Raw genomic sequence first — 21,659 nt, forward strand, 5'->3', positions numbered from 1 at the left:
ATGTGTTCGCATATGTTCTACCACTTTGTGTTTCATTGTAAAAGAATGACCACATATTTCACAAGAATGTGGTTTTGTTTCTGTATGTATTTGCATATGTTGCACCATGGTTTGTTTCTGTGTAAAAGAAGAGCCACATACTTCACAAGAATATGGTTTTTCTTCAGTATGCTGTTGCATATGCCGCAACATATTTTGTTTTCTTGTAAAAGAATAGCCACATACTTGACAAGAATATGCCTTCTCTCCAGTGTGTGTTCTCATATGTTTAAACATATTTCGTTTTATTGTGAAAGAAGAGCCACAGACTTCACAAGAATATGGTTTTTCTCCAGTATGTGTTCGCATATGTTCTATCACATGGTGTTTCATTGTAAAAGAAGATCCACATACTTTACAAGAATATGGTTTCTCTCCAGTATGCATTCGCATATGTTGCAACATAGTTTGTTTCTGTGTAAAAGAATAGCCACATACTTCACAAGAATATGGTTTTTCTCCAGTGTGAGTTCGCATATGAATAGTCACGCTGTATTTTCTTGTAAAAACCGAACCACATACTCTACAAGAATATGAATCTTTTCCAGTATCCAATTTATAGTTCATTTTAAAGTCAAAATATTTTAGATATTATATTACAGTTGTAATTTATGTATTTTTACATTTTTGTGTGAGAAACAGAATTACTCATGAATTATCTACGTTTAAAAAATTTACACAATCTTAAGCAATCTCATGTTCATGCAATGCATGCATTTGCAGCAGTTTACAAAGTAATGAAAGTCATATACAGTTGACAAAATGTTTTCTCAAATACCATCAGAAAATCTGATTCAATGAACAAAAGAGATTTATATAATTCACAATGGTATGATTTATCACATTTTAAGCGATTTCCATGAAAAATTCTTAATATTTAAATGTTTTCCCAACACATTTCCATATGTCACAATTCAGACACTTTTCAAAAAACAGTGCTAATATTTTAAAATATGTTTCTGTAAGGTATTTTTATATTTCTAATCACAAAGAGGATGCAGATATATTCAAATCCTATGATGCTTGGTTTTTCTCGTGGCTGATGAGTTTCTGCAAATTAAACACAAAAGATAAATAAAAAAAAATATTAATTTCATATTCTGAAAAATTAAGACAATTCAAATATTTATTAAATGCCCTGTGGTATTTTATAAAAATAAATATTTTGTATAGTTTTTTTAAAAAAACATGACATAATATTTTAAATTTAATTACTCAAGTTTTTGTGTTTTAATAATGTTTGAAGACTTGAAAGCAAATATGTTTGAAAAGTGAAAGCAATTATATGAGGATTGAAGACTTGAAAACAATTATGAAAACTTGAAAGCAATTACGGTCATAAGAAGGTGTAAAGTGATCCACATTGGAAAGGTTTTATGAATTATCTTGGTTGCATGGTGATAAATTTTACCTAAAAACCTATACCAGAGATTAATAGTGCAAAATCCAGCAAATGTAATATTAGATGGATTGATAAAGTGGAGTTGATATGTCACCAGTGTTTCATTAAAAATGTTGAGTGCCAAATACCTATGTATATCACAGGTGGTGCATTCATGGTCTGTCAGCAATTAAGTGAAACAAAAGGAATGTTCTGCCTCTATAAAAGAAGCTTATTAAACATTATTTATATGTAATATTTTCTGCTAAGTAAATGTGTATGGGAAAAGTTAAAAACTATTGACTATGAGTGCTTCTGCACTAGTAGGAGAATATGCTGAATTTTGCCAAAGTAAACTCTTCAGGTCAATCCCCTTAGAATGCATGTATATTTTGGTAAATAAAAAGTTGGTTTTAATTTATGTCCTTATAATAATGAACAGTTTAATTTTTGGTCTTAAATGAAAATAGATGCAATAAAACCTAAGAAAGTATTTACCTAATAGGGTCAAAATTTTATATAAATGGCTGCACAGGCACGCTTACAACTTATATAGAAATGCCGGTACTAGTCAGAAGAAAGTCCAGGGAGGATTAATTGTTGGTTTGATTTCTATGAAAAACAAAACCATAAATTCCTACACGTGCTGATAGCAGTCGTCAAATAGAATTAATCAAAATCATATTGACTACTAGAACCTCAGACTTAATATTGATACAGATAATGCTGGCACTGAGTTTTGTGTCAGAAAAATAAGAGAAAGGAGATAATGATGATCAAACGTGGTAATGCAAGTTCTATGTTCTGCCTATCTTTGTTCTGTAGAGTTTGAAGAATTATGGATCACAGCACCAGAACTCTGATTAAGGGGAACTTTTCTCTTTGATCACCATTTTGTTCCATACACATGCGTGTTTCTTGGTAACAGAGGTTTACTCATCAAGCACAAGGAATATACTGTCTCCTTTCCCTTAGAGCTTGACCAATGTTATTGCACTTTAACCATTTCATGCGGTTTCTTTTATCCCCCTCTATAAAAGATGTCACACCTCCTGCATATCGTCCTCTTTATTTTCTAGCACTGGCAGCAAAGAAAGCTTACCTTTTGTCTTTTTGATGAAAGATTGTACCATTACTACAACACTGCCCGTGACTCCATGATCACGCATGCACTATTCAGTCGGTGGGTTTTTGCAATGTGTTCTTCACAGCAGTATAGTTACTGGATCCTCATTCAAATTGTCTTTTTTTCAGGTTATCTGTAGCTACTACACACTGCTTTAATCCTATGATCATACATGAAACATTCAGTACAGATATGTTATGTTGGCAGGTTCTGTTGCAGCAGACACATCATCCTTTGGCATAAAGTTGTACAATTATACTGCTTTCAGTATAGTATACCATTTTCAGGCTGCGATTATTTTATACTTCCCTGACTGATGATGTCATTACCAGATATACATTGGAATTGAAGTCGGATTCTCCACTCAGCTAGGAAGGTTTCAAACAAGTCACTTCGAAAGAGTATCCTTATCCATCAAAATCTCAATCATAAAAGACCACCCTCAGTTGTCTAATTACACTTTTCGCATTCTGCAAAGAAGCAAACTGACTGGGGCCACACTCAATGTTAGAAAATGTGTCTCATTGCAATGGTAATATCCACCGCTACTCTATTTTATGCTATGCTTGTTTAACATTTAAAGCAACTTTGATCAGTGCATTGATGATAAATCAACTGATTGCCACTTCACATTCTCTCATAATCGTTTTCACAGTTAAGGAGGTTGTTTATTGGCACAAGATAATACCTAATTCGATGTCTACTGCATGACTATTACAAATGACTGCACTAGCTTATACATTTCAAGCAATTATTTTATTTACTCACACTATGTTTTATTAAAAACTTTTCAAATAATGAAATATCATGGAATTAAAAAATATTTACAAAACTTTACTTTTTTTTAAACATATAAAGATAATCAAAAATATAAAATTCTCGTGGGTTTTCACATTTTATCAATGGAATAAACACTAGAAATTTTATAATTTCTTATCATGGAAAAAACGCTAAATACATCCTAATTTTATACCATAGAATATTTATTATTGAATGATGTTATGCCATGTAACAAACACAGAAAGCAAAGATTTTCTGACACAAAATTATACCATAGGATTAAAAAAGAATTCACATTAGAACATTTTCAAATATTTTTTGGTTGGATGAAAAATAACAGAACGTTTTTTAGATACTGTGAAATAAATATCGTTGTGCACACTTGATTACGTCCGTCCTTAAAATTTAGGACGTCTGCTTCTATATAAATAGTTAGGGTACCCAGCATTGCTTGGGGTCATCTAAATTGAAATAGAAATGAAATGATCTATTACATCTTTATATTAAAATTTCTATCTCTCACAATCCGTATCTTTATGTTCCTTTCTCTTCCTCCTTTTTACTGTCTGTAGCAGAAGCAGCAATAACTAAAATGAGGGAAAAAAGAGCTTACCTCGGGTATGTCTGTTGTGTCACCAGTTGGGGGGAAAAAGAGAATTCCAAGATGGCGTCCGGGGGTTTTTATTAGCATTTACCCCATGCAACTCTCGGAAAATCACGTTTCTGTCTCATGTGATTATGCAAATGGATAATTCCCGGCCACTATAAAAGCAGGAGGCTAGAGACGAGTCGGCAGTGTCCTGCAAACTGTGTGTGTGGGTATTTCTGGCGATTGGAGTGTGTCTTCTTTTACCACGGTTATCACGGACAGGAATTCCCTCTCTTCTGGAGGTGGGCGATATTGACTATTTTGAAGTTGTACTGTTGCTGACAGAACATTTATTTATTTTTTTTTTTTGCCTACTACATTTTTGTTTCAAGCTATTTCGGCCCGAATATGGCGAAGGTGCGGATAAGCAGTGATATTATCAAGCCGTTCTCTGGCGAGGGAGACGTTGTAGCGTGGCTGAAAAAAGTGAGACTTGTCGCACAACTTCAGCAGGTGGATGACGTAGCGAGTCTGCTACCTTTATACCTGGAAGGCGATGCACTGGCCCTCTACATGGAAATGGAGGAGGACGATCAAAAGAAAATAGACCAGATTGAGGCTCGATTAAAGGAGGCATTTACTGATGACGCGTTTGCAGCATATAGAAAAATAACTATGGTTAGATGGGCTGGTGAACGTGTGGATGTGTACGCCAACAAAATCAGGCAGTTGGTTGGATTGGCCGGATTCACAGGAGAAAGCTCAGAGAGACTCACAAAATTAATTTTTGTCACTGGATTCCCTGACACCATCTCAATTGCTCTTCAACAGGTGCCGAACATCAAAGCCCTGACCATGGGGGAGCTAATGTCGAGAGCGAGAATTTTGACGACAACTGGCGAACAAAATCAGGATGTGGTTGCGGCCACACGCTCACCCAACAACAGGGCCCAGAATAATCCTGTTAATTTGACCTGTTTCAAATGCAATGTTAAAGGCCACCTTGCAAGGGACTGTCGAAAACGTGGAACACGGTGTTACCGTTGCGGTGAGAGTGGACACTGGGCTCGGAACTGCTCGGGAAACGAGCAAGGGGAGGATGCATAAGCGCCAGTCTCCTTCCCAACCAAGATGTGAACACGACGCTCCCGGTGATAAGCATCCATGTTGACGGGACGCGATGTTTGGCACTTATTGATACAGGATGCTCCAGGACAATTTTACATGCAGACCGGTGCCGGTCTTGGAGAAAAACAAACGTAAATGTTAACACAATTGGTGGAATGTCCCATGCGTGCTGCGGTGTTGGAACGGTCTCTGTATCCACTGATGCAGGTGTGTCTGCCAGAGTCGATGTGTTGGTGGTGCATGGCAAGCCACTGGGATTTGACTTGCTTCTAGGGATCGACGCCATAAAAGCTCTAGGAGGTGTCGTTGTCAAGCCTACAGGATCAGTGCGGCTGGGCGCCAGGAAAAGTATTAAATGCGCAGCCATTTCTATCGATGAACCAGATTTCACTGCTACCTTTGACCATCAAAACCGAACGTGGACCGCATCGTGGAAATGGTCTGTGGATCACCCCCCTGAAAGGCTGCATAATCGAGTGTCAGAGTACCCAGTGCCAGCAGAAATTCGTGAAGAATACACGCAGGAGCTCCACACCTGGATAGATAATGGTTGGCTCGTGCCATACCCAGAGGATAAATTGGGACCCCCCAAAGGTCTAATTCCCCTGATGGCTGTGATACAGCAGAACAAAGCCAAAGTGCGCCCGGTAATGGACTACCGGGAGCTAAATCATTACGTAGACGCATTTACGGCCAACGCAGATGTTTGTGCGGCTAAGCTGCGTGAGTGGAGACAAAAAGGTGCTAACGTGTCTCTACTGGACCTCAGAGGAGCATACCTACAAGTCCGGGTCCATGAGACACTGTGGCCATACCAGACTGTGGAAATCGATAGAAAAAATACTGTCTGACCCGTCTGGGGTTTGGTTTGAATGTGGCTCCCTTGATAATGAGAGCAATTGTCAGCGAAGTACGATCTCAGGAAGAAGTTATAAGCCGCGCAGCATCTGCTTACATTGATGACATTTTTGTCAATGAAGACGTGGTGCCCGCGACCCGTGTGAGAGAACACCTCGCGCAGTTCGGGTTGGAGTGCAAGAACCCGGAGCAGTTGAAGGACGGTGCACGGGTGCTGGGATTGGCAGTCAGGATGGAACGCAATGAACTGCGGTGGAAGCGAGGAAATGCAATTCCGGAGGCTCCCAGTATTGTTACGCGACGAACAATCTTTTCCCTGTGTGGTCGACTTGTCGGGCACTTTCCGGTGTGCGGTTGGCTTCGTGTGGCTTGCGGAATACTCAGAAGGAGAGTAAGTTCGGTAACGAAGGGCTGGGATGATGAAGCAAGGGACGCCGTACTACATCGTATGATGTTCGAAACCTTAAAATCTGCACAGCAGAACGATCCGGCACAGGGAAATTGGTGTGTGGACGGCAAAGAGCTGAATGTATGGGTCGATGCTAGCTCCCTAGCAATTGGGGCAGCCTTGGAGATGTGTGAAACTGTGCTGGAAGATGCATGTTGGCTGCGACCTGAAGATGACTCTCAACATATCAACTTGGCTGAACTGGATGCCGTATTGAAAGGCATCAATTTGGCTCTCCAGTGGCAGAGCAAGGTGCTACACATAAAGACAGATTCTGTTTGCGTATACCATTGGGTCTCAGACACGCTAACTGGAAAGGCGCGAGTACGCACCAAAGCAGCAAGCGAGATGCTTATTAGGAGGCGATTAAGCACTCTTAAAGAGCTCGTGAAAGAGTACGGGCTGACAGTGGATGTGACGCTGGTTCCATCAGCACGAAACATTGCTGACCGACTGACACGAGTGCCACAGCGGTGGTTTGAGGCAATGAAAAAGAAAAACGGTCTTGACCCAGTGATAGGCGCGGTCCACACAGACGAGCTGGATGAGAGTCAAATCATGGCTATTCACAAAGATAGTGGACATCCGGGGGTGCGACGCACTACCTACTTTGTCAGGAGAAGATGTCCAACCACGACAAAAGCAACTGTCAGAACGGTCATACAGAAATGTGAGGAATGTCAGTCCATTGACCCAGCGCCAGTCAGGTGGGAAAAGGGAAAGCTGGAAGTTAACGAGAATTGGCAGAGAATTGGAATGGATATCACGCATTATGGCACCTTCCATTTTTTAACTTTAACAGACTGTGGTCCATCGCGTTTCTCCATTTGGAGGAAATTGGCAAGGCAGGACTCGGCAAGCGTGATTCATCAGTTGGAGGCAGTGTTCCTCGAGCGTGGCGCGCCGCATGAACTCCTTTTAGACAATGACACAGCTTTCTGCAGCAATATTTTCCAAGCATTTGCATGTAAATGGGGAGTTCACTTGCGATTCCGCTGTGCATACGCTCCAGCCGGGAATGGCATAGCGGAGCGATGTCATCGTACAGTGAAACGAATAGCGGCTAGAATGTGTTGTCCCATACAGGAGGCTGTCTACTGGTATAACATCACACCAAGAGACGACACATCTCCCTCCACTGCGCCTGCAGGATTTATCAATATGAAGTTCGAGTAAAGGAGACCAATCTCGCAACTGCGTCCCCAGGTCCCAAGAACAGCTTTTACCAGGTTGGAGATCGCGTATGGGTCAGAAGACCGCAAAATCGATGTACCACGAGGTTCGGCAAGGGTGAGGTGACCAAGGTGATCAGCCCTCAGTCAATTTTGGTGGACGGTGTGCCTCGTCACGTGAAGGATTTGCGCCCTCGTCATTATGTTGTTACATCGGAGGAAGAGGGAGACTCAGACAGTATGATGTCTTCTGAAAAGACAGAGAGTATGATGCAGGACGACGAAGAGGATTTTGAGCCATATAATGTACATACTGAAGAAGCGGAGGAAGGACCACCCGTCTTGCCTCTACGAAGGAGTACCCGACAGAAACGAATACTGCCCCCCTGCCCTGATTGTGAAACACCACCTATGGAGCAGACTGGTGGCAATAATGGCGATGAGGAGGATGGCAGGGAGGAAGTGCTGCCTCCGGTTCTTCGGAGAAGTACCAGACAGAGACGACTGCCCCCCTGCCCCATTTGTGATCATGAGATCAGGGGGGAGTGTAGCAGAAGCAGCAATAACTAAAATGAGGGAAAAAAGAGCTTACCTCGGGTATGTCTGTTGTGTCACCAGTTGGGGGGAAAAAGAGAATTCCAAGATGGCGTCCGGGGGTTTTTATTAGCATTTACCCCATGCAACTCTCGGAAAATCACGTTTCTGTCTCATGTGATTATGCAAATGGATAATTCCCGGCCACTATAAAAGCAGGAGGCTAGAGACGAGTCGGCAGTGTCCTGCAAACTGTGTGTGTGGGTATTTCTGGCGATTGGAGTGTGTCTTCTTTTACCACGGTTATCACGGACAGGAATTCCCTCTCTTCTGGAGGTGGGCGATATTGACTATTTTGAAGTTGTACTGTTGCTGACAGAACATTTATTTATTTATTTTTTTTTGCCTACTACATTTTTGTTTCATATATATCTTTTTTTGTGTGCATTTTCACCCCAAACAAGGCACGTTGCCACTTTGTTGTAGGGGGCTACTATCAGGGACATAAGCATCAGGGGTACTGTGTAGGGAGTTGGGCAGCAAGATGTTGGTTACATTACACTTGAACTTCTGCATGTCAGTACAGTTGGGGAAGCAACGACCCGGAAGGGAATTCCAAATTCTAGCTGTTCTGGGGAAGAAACTACTGGAGTAGAAGGCTCTCTTACATCTAGGGATCTCTACTGTGAAGGGGTGGGATTTAGCTGCTTGTCGCATTTTTCGGGTATTTACATCGAGGGGGCACAAGTGCTTGCAGTTCATCAGAGCATTCACCATTAAAGTACTTGTACTTCTAGAACAGGCAGAGGTATGCTACATTTCGTCGATGGGACAGAGGCTGAAGTTTAGATGACAGTTCAGGACCTATTAGATTGGCGACTCTTTTTTGTACTTTGTCTAGGAGTGAGAGACTAGTGGCAGATACACTAGTCCAAATATGACAACAATACTCCATACATGGGCGAATGGTGGCCTTATAGAGGTACAGGATACTTTCGAGCGTTAGTAGCTTTCTAGCACAGCAGAGAGAACCTACCTTCTTCACAATGGTCCTGGCAATGCTCTCAATGTAATTGTTCAAATTCATGTTTCTTGTGAACATTAGGCCGAGGAGTTTAAAGGATGTACTTTCAGATAAAGAGTTATTGGCCGTTGCTATTGGTGGTAGAGGTTTCTTGTAATTATTGAAGGAAACAAGTTTAGTCTTGGAAGCATTGAAGGTGACCATCTATTTTTGTCCCCATTCCACTACAGACTAGTGGTTCTGCCATTTCTTTAGATATGTGTTCATTTGTTTTCCTGTCGTGTCTGTTATAAAGTGTGGTGTCGGCAGCATATATACCCATTTCACAGACAATTTTGATCTACTTTGGAATAATAATAATAATAATAATAATAATTACAACAATAATAATAACAATAATATATATATATACAGGCACACATACATACATATATATATTAGGAATAACAGTTTCTTTCACCTAACTCATTCCTCTCTCTTGTTTTACTTTGTAAAAAAAATATCATTCACATACTGGAGCTACCTTTTTCAAATATAATACTGCATCCTCATTTTTATTGCTTCGGGGTAACTCACATAGAAGAAAATTATGACATTCTTGAATTCGCTTTCCCAATAATATGAGAAAATATAAAAAAGAAAAAATTTTGAAAATATATATGAAATAATTTTCAGATCGTAAACTGCTTCAGACATTTCTGGGACTGACTCAATATACCTCCCTCTCATATATATATATATATATATATATATATATATATTATACTTCATTTAATCACATAAATTAATATAAGAAACTATAATTTAATGTATAAAATTTTTAGTATTTACTTCCAGTGCTCAATACATAGGTAGAGCTAGGTAGTAAATTATAAAAATATATATGACAATTAAGCTACACAGAATATTCTGCATTTCATTCTCATGAGAATTCGTAAGGCAGAATATTGTGTGTAGCTTAAATGCCATATATATTTTTATAACTATATATATATATATATATATATATATATATATATATATATATATATATATATATATTCAGACCGTAAATTGCTACAGCCATTTGCGAGATTGACCCTATATATGTCGCCTCTTAAAATATATTTATGAAATAATGTAATTTTCAATATCATAAATTGCTTCAGCCATTTCCGAGATTGACCCTATATATGTCGCCTCTTAAAATATATATATGAAATAATGTAATTTTCAATATCATAAATTGCTTCAGCCATTTCCAAGATTGACTCTATATATGTCGCCTCTTAAAATATATATATGAAATAATGTAATTTTCAATATCATAAATTGCTTCAGCGATTTCCGAGACTGCCCCTATATATGTCGCCTCTTAAAATATATATTAAATAAAGTAATTTGCAGATCATAACCTGCTTCAGCTATTTCTGGGAGTTACTCCATATACACCCTTTTCAAAAATATTTATGAAATAAAGTGGTCTTCAGATCGTAAACTGCTTCACCCATTTCCAGGACCGATTTTATATATAACATTCTCATAAATTATATATAAAACAAAGTAATTTTCAGATCGTAAACTACTTCAGTCATTTCCACGACTGACACCATATACCCATCTCTTGTAAATATATATGAAATAAAGGACTTTTCAGATCATAAACTGCTTCAGCCATTCCAGGATTGACTCCATATAATCATTTTCTTAAAAGTATATATGAAATAAAGTAATTTTCAGATCGTTAACTGCTTTAGCGATTTCTGGGACTGACTCCCTAACCCTTCCTTAAAATAAGTGTAGAAATAAAGTAATTTTGAGATCGGAAACTGCTTTAGTTATTACATAACCGCCTCTATATGCCACCCCCTCTCGAAATTTATGTAGAATGAACGTAATTTTGAGAACATAAACTGCTTCAGCCATTTCCGGGATTGGCATATACTTCCTATCTTAAATATATGCATGAAATAAAGTAAACTTCTTCATTCATTTCCAGAATTGACTCTATATAACCCCTCTTTTAAATATATTTGAAATAAAGAAATTTTTAGATCGTAAGTTCATCAGCCATTTCCGTTTCTGACTCCATATATCTCATCTTTAAAATATATATAAAATAATGCAATTATTTCCACCCTTGTTAAATGTATACATGACATACAGTAATTTTGAAATCGCTAACTGCTTCAGACATTTCTGGGACTGACTATATAACCCATCTTTAAAAATATATTTGAAATATAGTAATTTTGAGATCAGCCTTTTTTCTTGGACTGACTCCATACACCTCTTACAAAGATATATGAAATTAAGTCATTTTGAGATTATAAACTGCTTTAGCCATTTTTGGGTGTGACTATATATTTCCCCTCTTAAAAAATACATACAAAATAAAGTAATCATGAGATCGAAAACTGCTTCAACAATTTCTGGAACAGACTCTATATACCCCTTTCTTAAAATATATATATGAAATAAAGTAATTTTAAGATCGCAAACAGTTTCAGCTATTTCCGGGACTGATTCCATATACTTCCTTCTATTTTTAATATATATTAAATTACTTAATTTTCAGATTGTTTCAAAGTTTCCAGGACTAACCATTTATGTATTTGTGACGGTATCACTCAAAAGACAGTTCAACCAATTTTAACAATAAAAAAAAACGTTGGTTTGCTTTCTATAACAAACGAAATGCATAAACTCCTGAACTACTACTCCCACTGGAACCACAACTTTTCTGTATATGCATATAACACTATCACTGATTTTTGCATCAGAAACTAAGAGAAGAGAGATTGTCTGGATCAAACATTGCTTTGCTAGATCTATGATCTGCCTATTTGACAACACAGTTTTTTTAAACAGTAGCTTCAAAAATTCTGATAGTTTGAGGGTCTGACTACAATTCCATTTTTCATAGAAACTGTAGAAGAAGACAGATCAATAAATAGCACATTCTCATTAAGAAGGTTATTTATTGTGACAATATCATTCTTAATATAAGTATGAGTGGAACAGCTTATGTATTTTATGTAAATTTTTATATATCTTCTCAAATAGTAACGAAATAAAAAATATATTCACAAATCTCTTCCAATATTTAACAGAAACAAATATAATAAATATGATATAATTCTGGTAACTTTTCAAATTTATTTTTTGATAACATAAACGCTTAAGATTTGCTGATTTTATAACATGGAATTATTTTCCGATTCTATAACACGTAACAAACACTGAAGATCCAAAGATGTTCTGCTATAAAATTAACATTGGAAATTTCATTACTTTATGCAATAAACACTGAATTATTTCATATTTCCTAATAAAAGTAAAAGATACTTCATATAATTTAATCTGCAATTATTTTATTTAGAAATTTATAATTGCAAAATGTTTGGGTGAAAAAATAATTTTTAAAGCGATTTTCTTTCTGCAAATTTAAATAACTGGTTAAGTAATATCAATTTTTAGTTGAAAAATGCTAACGTAATTATCATCAGTAGCTGGTCCTGGATTTCTCCAAATTCCTTGACAAATTCTTGCTAAACTTTTTTCTGAAGAGCAATATGGAAAAGTCAATTCTACAACAGATATCCTAATAGTTATCTCAGAATGCATATACCATTCTGTTGGGAAAACAGGTGGAGCTTAATGATAGTGCTTGATATATCTAAAGTTTTTGTCAAGATTATTTCATGAAAATTAATTTGTACAATATCAATAAACGCATATTTATTATATTCACATACTTCTTAGACAAAGAAATATCCAGGTTGTCTTACACGCAATACAAAATGATATTAGTTTAGGCAAGCTTTAGCAATCATTTGCCATTTTATATTCCTGATTTTCATAAACGACATCCTCTGATGCAATTATTTTTAAGATAAGAGTAGTATGTTTCTTTGGATTAAAGGAAACATGAATGCTCACACATATCCGAGATAATGATTGAATCTTCAGAAAGTTACCTTTTAGTTTGTAATGGAATGCGACCACAATTTGATGGTACGATTTCTTGCTATTAAGATAATACTCCTTTCCTTTAACAGTTATGAGAAACCTTTTTAACAAACAATTAGCATCTCTACATAATGGTTGATCATTGCAATTCCTCACCCTAACGTTCACACGTAATACGAAGTGGAATAAATAGCAGATAGTGCCAAGTTTATATGAAATGTGTGTTACTTCAACAATGCTAGAAAGGTTCTTACGCCTATCAGTATTCAACATCTACAAAGTTACAATTCGCCTATGCATAAACTATTGTTGCTGCATCTGGGTTGGTACATCAACAACTCCTCTCATCCTCTCTTCAATAAGGTCTTAAAATGAATATGCTTTGGTAAAGTTGTTGAACCAATGCCTCCTACTGAAATACCACCAACCAACCAACCAGAAAATTATCATTGCCTAATTTTCTACTCCGAATATCATTACAAATATGACCTCTGCGTCATACTCTACAGCATTCTGCCTTGTACATAAAAATAATACATTTTTAAAATCTATTTGAAACACCTAATTTCATTGATGAAGGGAAAGTTTATTAAGAAATGCAAAATGCATTGTTGAATTGAAACTATTCTGTATTATTTCAATGTGTCACTTACAATGTAAACATGGAATCATTTTCTTAGTGATACATGAAATAATTCTATCTGTAGTAGGTTTGTTTTGTATTTTTCTCTCAAGACGAAAGAAAAAATATGTTTTCTAAATGTTCAAGTGGAATATTACGGTTAGTATTGTAATGAATTCTTTGGACTACTATTCACATTTAGGGTATTATTTGCACAAAGTATTTGTCGATGTAACCTTCGACCTTCTTCAGTTGTATATTTTCGAACTTAGGGTCTTTTTGTAGAGCTCAAGAATTTTTCTATCAAACTCAGGAATTTGCACAAAATTTAAAGCAGAACTCTTTGTTTATTAAATGTTTTTGCAACTTTATTTTAAAAACCACAAACTGTATTGATGTCTGAGTAAAATGTTCACAGGTTTGCGGTGTTCAAATAAACTGATCTTTAAGACATCTTCAAGTAAAAACATAAAATAAACTCATACAATTAAAAGAATAATAAACACTAAAAAATTTTAAAATTCGGATATTTATTCCAAAATTTTTAGCTTTAAAGCTGCTTTCTATAAAAGCCAGTGTAATGTTTTGGGCTATAGGTATATGAAATTCCTATTTTCTTAAATAAGTGTGTAAAATAATAAATCAATTAATTTGGGTTTTAAATGATAAAAATGCATGATGAGTTTTGTTTTTCATGAATGAAATATATTTTTATGTAATTCTAAATTTCTTATATGTTTTTACCTTAAAAAAATTAAATCTCATGTGTTTTACTTTAATATAAATAAAAATCAATGGTAAAATAAAATTAAAAATCGAATAATCTGAAGTCATGAATACATTATTCTACATGCAAGTGAAAAACTACTAAATTACGTGAAAACATAAAAATGATTTTAAAACATGTGAAAGTATTAGCTGGAGATTATACTTACGTTTCTGTTTATTCTTGTAATAAATCTGAAAAAAAAAAGAAGAAGAATTTTACAACAAAAATCTTTTTACAGTTTCATAAATTCTTGTACTCTTCAATAAAAATTAGTCAACAATAATAACCAATCAAAACATAATGGAATCAAGTAACAGAATATTTCAATCAAACCTTTGCGCAATTCTTTTTATATTTTAAGAAATATTTTTATATTTTTAGTAATATCTTTATATTTTACGTAATATTTTTATATTTTAAGTAATATTTTTATATTTTAAGTAATATTTTATATTTTAAATAATATTTTTATATTCTAAGTAATATTTTTATATTTTACATAATATTTTTTATTCAAAGTAATATTTTTATATTTTAAGCAATATTTTTATATTTTATGTAATATTTGTATATTTTTAGTAATATTTTTATATTTTTAGTAATATTTTTATATTTTAAGTAACACTGTTATATTGTGTATAATATTTTAATATTTTAAGTAATATTTTATTATTTTTAGTAATTTTTTATATTTTTCATAATATTTTTATATTTTTCATAATATTTTTATATTTTTAGTAATATTTTTATATTTTATGTCATTTTTTAATATTTTCAGTAATATTTATATATTTTAAGTAATATTGCAATATTTTTATATTTTTAGTAATTTTTTATATTTTTATAATATTTTTATATTTCAAGTAATATTTTTATATTTTTAGTAATATTTTTATATTTTTCATAATATTTTTAGCAATATTTTTATATCTTTAGTCAATTTTTAATGGTTTTCATAATATTTTTTATATTTTTAGTAATATTTTTATATTTTTTGTAATATTTTTATTTTAAGTAATAGTTTTATATTTTTAGTAATATTTTTATATTTTACATAATATTTTTTATTTAAAGTAATATTTTTATATTTTAAGTAATATTTTTATATTTTATGTAATATTTTTATATTTTTAGTAATATTTTTATTTTTAATATTTTTATATTTTATGTAATTTTTTAAATATTTTTCATAAAATTTTTATATTTTTAGTAATAAAATAGTAAACATAATACTAAGTTTATCTTGAATTGGAAACCATGTTTAATTTCACAAGAGTTTTCAATGGGTAACTATTCTGTACAAGTTATTGATATGAAGAATTCTCAATGGGTAGTGTTCTGTACTTGTTCTGGACTTTATAATCCTGCACACAAAGAGCAAAAAATCCTTCTCATGTTGACATGAAAAATCTATGTGCTTTAATGCTAAAAGATTCAATTTTTACGGAGCAATTCTGGTTTATAATTGGTTGCTAGCAGAACGTGAATTAATTTGATTCGTCAGTTTCTATTGGCAGCATTTATAAATAGAATCTTCCAATGTTCAGGGATCATATCTGACTGACGTTAAAAGCATTTAATAAGAATAAATGTTTAATTTCAACTATATATTTTACAGTTTACAGTAGCCTAGTGGGTCGGGTCCGTGCTAATGAAGCCAGACATGACTTTATATACTGCTCCCCATGTGGGGGTACAAAATTGGTTAAAGGGAAAATTATTTGCAACTCGCATTTAGGTAAAATGCACTTTTGTAAATAATTGAATTCATTCAAAACGTATTGCAAAAACAAATAAAATCTAAATAGCGAAATATTCTAACAGTCAAGGAGATGGGCCAGTGGATAAAGAGGTCAGGCTCATTACCGTGAGGTCCCGAATTCGACTCTCGCTAGATTCAGTCACTCTGATGAGTCATAGACGACAAAATATGTGTCAGTGGATAATTATATTTTAAAAATACTATATATAGTGCTCCCCAAGTGGGGGTAAAAAATTGCTTAAAGGGAAAATTATTCCCAACTCACATTTAGGTAAAATGCACTTTCGTAAATAATTGAATTCATTCAAAACGTATCGCAAAAACAAAGGAAATAACATATATATATATATATATATATATATATATATATATATATATATATATATATATATATACACACACACATATATATATATATATATACATATATATATATAGTAATTTATAAAATATATATGGCGATTAAGCTACACTGAATATTCCACGTTTCATCCACTCTAGGATTCTCCAGGCATTCTGCTCTGCGTTTCATCCACTCTGGGATTCTTCAGGCTTATGAAAATATTCAGTGTAGGGAACGCAGAATATTCAGTGTAACTTAATCGCCATATATATTTTATAAATTACTAACTAGCTCTACCTATGTATTGAGCACTTTTGAAGTAAATACGTAGTTTACACATAAATTTATACTTTCGTATATTAATTTTATGTGAGTAAATGAAGTAGTTATATAATATATATATATATATATATATATATATATATATATATATATATATATATATATATATATATATATATTGTTTTAACAAAAGCCAAGACTTCAAAGAATGGATTGATAGCAACAAATAGTGTATTTGTATTGCTATCAACCCATTCTTTGAAGTCTTGGTTTTTGTTAAAACAATATCTGAATGCTCAATTATGAAATATAATTTTGTAGCTTACAGTTTAAGTCATCTCTTTTTGGCTTAAAACTTATTAGTATATGAACGATTACTAAATTATATAAACCCAGTAAAATTCGGAATACTACAAATAAGACTATATATATATATACACATAGAGAGAGAGAGAGAGAGAGAGAGAGAGAGAGAGAGAGAGAGAGAGAGAGAGAGGATTAGTGACGTAAAAAATATGTTTTAAAAACAATTTATTGGTGAGGATTGTATATAATTACCGATTTGTACATGTCTTTGTTGTAAAAAAAAAATCCATAAAAGCAATTTAATTAAAATAATATTTACCTTTTCTTTGACAAATTCCCTAAAAAAAAAAAAAACGTTTATAAAATTTGTTACTTACAACAAGACAAAATTGACGGGTTGAAGTCTAAATTCAAGATGACCGCCGGAAAATCAATTTCGCAGAAAATTAGAGTGCAGCTAATTTAAATGCGCCATTGCGAAACGGTCGATCTTTTCGGTAAATATTACGCATAAAATTATTATTTAAATTGTTGCAATATTTTAATAGTTTTATGGGGACAAAACGAAATATCGCATGACCGATGAAAGTTCATTTCGTCCGACTGACCGAGACAAACCACTTCCTGCCAAGATAATGTCTCGGACTTGACCTGTTTTTTTTTGTTTTTTGTTTTTATGTTGAACATTCGAAAATGTAGGTCAACACAAGAAAAGTGGGTACTTGTAAAGTTTAATCAAGACATTAAAAAAATGAAAATATCGAAAAAGGTTGGTAAATGTGTAGTTTAGCGATGTCAATTATTTGACAAACAAAAATTTATAAAATATTTTTTATATAAATTACATTATTAGACACAAGCACTAAAATAAAACCAGAAAAAAAAAATCATTTTATTATTTTTTTTCATCATTTTTTATTAAATTAAACGTAGGACATTTGAAACTACTGTATTGCTTTTAAAATTTGGCCTTTTCAAGGTTTGACAGATTGGCCTTTTAATGCCAAATTTGGCCTTTTTTACGTTCTTTCATTACAAAAAAGAAAGTGCTAGCCGTAAAACAGTTTATGAAAGAGCGTAAAAAAAGACCAAATTTGGCCTTAAAAAGGTCAATCTGTCAAACCTTAGAAAGGCCAAATTTAAAAAAACAATATGGTGGCCTCGATTATCGTACATTTAGTCTAATAAAAAAATGATGAAAAAATAATTAAAATGAATTTTTTTCTGGTTTTATTTCAGTATTAGGGTCTAATAAAGTATTTCATATAAAAAAATAAATAGTTTTTTATTAGGTACGGACAAAATGAATGTCGATGCTCAAAATGTATAAACATTTTTACCCCTCCCTTTACTTAAAAATTCACCAAAACTCAGGAAATTAACCAATTTTAATGAAATTTTTAGTATTTATCAAATAATAATCATGTAATATATTGAACCAACTATTTATATTAAAATCTTAGTGAAAATGCTTTACTTTGTGTAAGCAAAAGATACCTTTACTAAAGTTATGGTTTTCAAAAGAAAAAAAAATTTATTTAGTTTTGCTTTTATGAAAATAAAGCATCGTAAAATATAACAATTAAAAAGAATTATTTAATTTTTACAGGAACATTAGGATAAAAGCCCCTAGAGTCTGTATTAATGAATTCGATATAACTCGAAGAAAAATGAATTTCTCGAACTACCAATATTATCATTAAATTAAGCATTGTTTGTTTAATGTTTTGGTAAATTTTTAGTTTACCGACCCCTCCGCATTTCCTTTTAATTTTTCGACTTTTCGATGTTTTCAAGTATTCTGAAAACGAATATCATATTTATTTTTTTGCGCAAACAATTAGTTATCCCTTTATGAAGACATTCCGTATCCAACGTAATCACTATCAATTTACTGGCGGCCATCTTGTTTTCCAATACCAAAAAAAAAAAAAAAAAAACGCCAGAAAAGGTCAACTTTGCCACACATCACTAGACCCTCCCCTCTCCACCACCGGCGTTGACGCCAATAAAAGAAGAAAAAAACAGAAAAATTTTAGCGGGGGGGGGGGGGCTCCAAGAAATCTTGAGAAGAAGGAAAGGACGTAACACAAGACCACAAATTAAAAAGTGTTTAGAGTAATATTTATTAAAATAAATTAAAATTCAGAAAGAAAACATTATTATACTGTAGAAAAAGGAACATTTTTTTAACGAAAAATAAAACGTTTTATCTCAAACGAACATGAATATATATATATATATATATATATTACAAGAAAGTGTTTAGAGTAATATTTATTGTATTACTGTACACATAGATTCGAAAAAGTTGTCAAAAAACAAATATATAACAAATAAATGTTATCAAAGGCAAGATAAGTTACTTTTCTACCTAACTGGATATATTTTTTGTGTTTTTATTCAATGTAACATGTTTATTCAGCTCGAAACACATGCAGCGTTTACCGATGTATTGGAAAATTCAAAATGGCGCCCGACTCTCTTTAACATGGTAAGTTTGGGAAAAGGTGTTATAAATAATAAACTAGATAAAATACTATTAAAAACCCACCGAATATATGTCAACTTATGTCACGGTAACATATATTGAGCGAATTTCTAACAGTATTTTGTCTAGTTTATTATTTATAACACCTTTTCCCAAACTTACCCTATTAAAGAGAGAGTCTGGCGCCATTTTGAATTTTCCAGTACATCGGTAAACACTGTATGCTTTTCGAGCTGAATAAACATGTTACATTGAATAAAAATACGAAAAAATATCCAGTTTGGTAGAAAAGTAACTTATCTTGCCTTTGATAACATTAAACACTATGTTTTTCGAGCTGAATAAACATGTTACATTAAATAAAAAGGTAGAAAAGTAACGTATCTTGCCTTTGATAACTTTTCTTTTTTCTTTATTTTTTTTGACAACTTTTTCGAATCTGTGTACTGTACAGTAATACAAACCCTTATTTAAAATTTAAGACATTAAATTATAACCCGTTTATGCAGGGTCCACCTTTCCCGTGAAATGCCAAAAACGGTTTATGTCAAAAAATCGAAAATGAAAGTTTTTGTTTTTGCTTTTTCGGTCAATGTCGACAACACACAACTTAACCTTAAAATGACCATTTTTATAGGGTTTCGGGTATTTTATAAACGAATATCACATTCAAAATTGGGGAAGGGAGAAAATTCAATTATAGAACTTGTATAGTTTTTAACAGGTGCTTCTTCGACATTGACCTTATTTTTCTTTTTATCATAAAAATAATGGTTTAATCATGAAAATGCGTGATTTCTTTTAAAAAGGTGAACCGGGTGAGAAAAAACAAGAAAAGAGAAAATAAAAAAAAAATAGTTAATGCTTTGACTTATCTCCATAAAGCTTGGCCGCTTCAATTAAAAATTTGTGTAGCAGAAAAGATTTGTCTGTTTCACTTCGAATGAACAGATATCGTGACAGGTATTGTTGCATGTACTCTGCCCGAATGCCAGGCCTCCTGACTCACTCTTTAATATCTCGCCAGAGACGTTCAATATTTTGTGTATGTATTGTAGGGTCTTGATGGTCCACAAATGTTTTGGAATGGTTTACCATTCTATGTGTGTAAAGTTGGCCGAGATTATGGTGTGCTGTAAATAATGGAACCTGGCAAAACAAATTTTGTAACTAACGGGACTAAAGTTTCTTCATTTCTCCGTTCGACACTTTCGAAACTCTCTCTATTCCTCCAAAAAGCCAAATCTGGCTCAGTTTTCTTCCTCTGTTATATTTTCTGCGAACAATCAACGTTTCGTCAATTTCCACCTCGATGCCTTTGCCGCCGCCTATCGCGTTTTGGTGCTGCTGCACCCAATATTCACACACCTCACTACAGAACGACCGCCAGTCAACCACGGAACGGCTAGAAATTTGTAAATTCTCCATCACTGTTTTGTGATCCCACAGGTGGCTAAGAAAATGGTTAATAAATAATATTATCTTTCAGCATTCCATCCTGGTTTGCTCCAGGAATGTTCCTTTCGCGTCACTAACACTGAAGGAGCAGTATTTTCTTTTTTTTTCTTTTCGGCTCCACAGAGTAAGTTCTGCATCGCCACCTGCATTCTTCCTCCCTATAAAAGCACGTTTTTTTTACAATTGGGGCAGGTGACACTTGTAGGTAAGACCCCATCCATGGAGTCTCAGAAAATTTCTACTTTTTTCTTCCTGTCGAAGAAACTCCCCAATAGTATCGAAATACATATTTGGGCAACTGTCACAATCCGCGTGACTCATGTTTCCGGAAATAGATGAAATTAATTGAAAAAAAAAAATGTAATTAAGAAAGTGCAAAAATGAATGTAATGAAGAAAGTTAAAAATTGTCCGTTTCGATATCGAGAAGCAGGAAAATATCCTGAGGGGTGGGGGTGGGGGTGGGGTTTGAAGCCGAAAAGTAACCGAAAAATGTATTGGAGACCATATTTTGGCACTTCTGGCTCCATTTGGCTCTTTTTTGGCATTTTTTTCCTAAATTGGAAAATCGAAAACAAAATGGCCGCCAGTGGAAAC

General features: G+C 33.7%; 1 long non-coding RNA gene across 1 annotated transcript; it reads right to left on the reverse strand.

Moving 5' to 3' along the window:
• Positions 1-375: 375 nt before the first annotated feature.
• Positions 376-17,686, reverse strand: LOC145269403 (uncharacterized). Its single transcript, XR_013865029.1, has 3 exons — positions 17,492-17,686; positions 14,588-14,612; positions 376-1,089 (listed from the first exon to the last, which is right to left on the reverse strand). It is a non-coding gene; the product is annotated as an uncharacterized LOC145269403 (long non-coding RNA).
• Between the last annotated feature and the right edge of the window lie 3,973 nt (positions 17,687-21,659).

The sequence above is a fragment of the Euprymna scolopes genome, chromosome 45 (genome assembly GCF_053919585.1).
Source record: "Euprymna scolopes isolate OS-2025 chromosome 45, ASM5391958v1, whole genome shotgun sequence".
Classification (NCBI taxonomy): Eukaryota; Metazoa; Mollusca; class Cephalopoda; order Sepiida; family Sepiolidae; genus Euprymna; species Euprymna scolopes.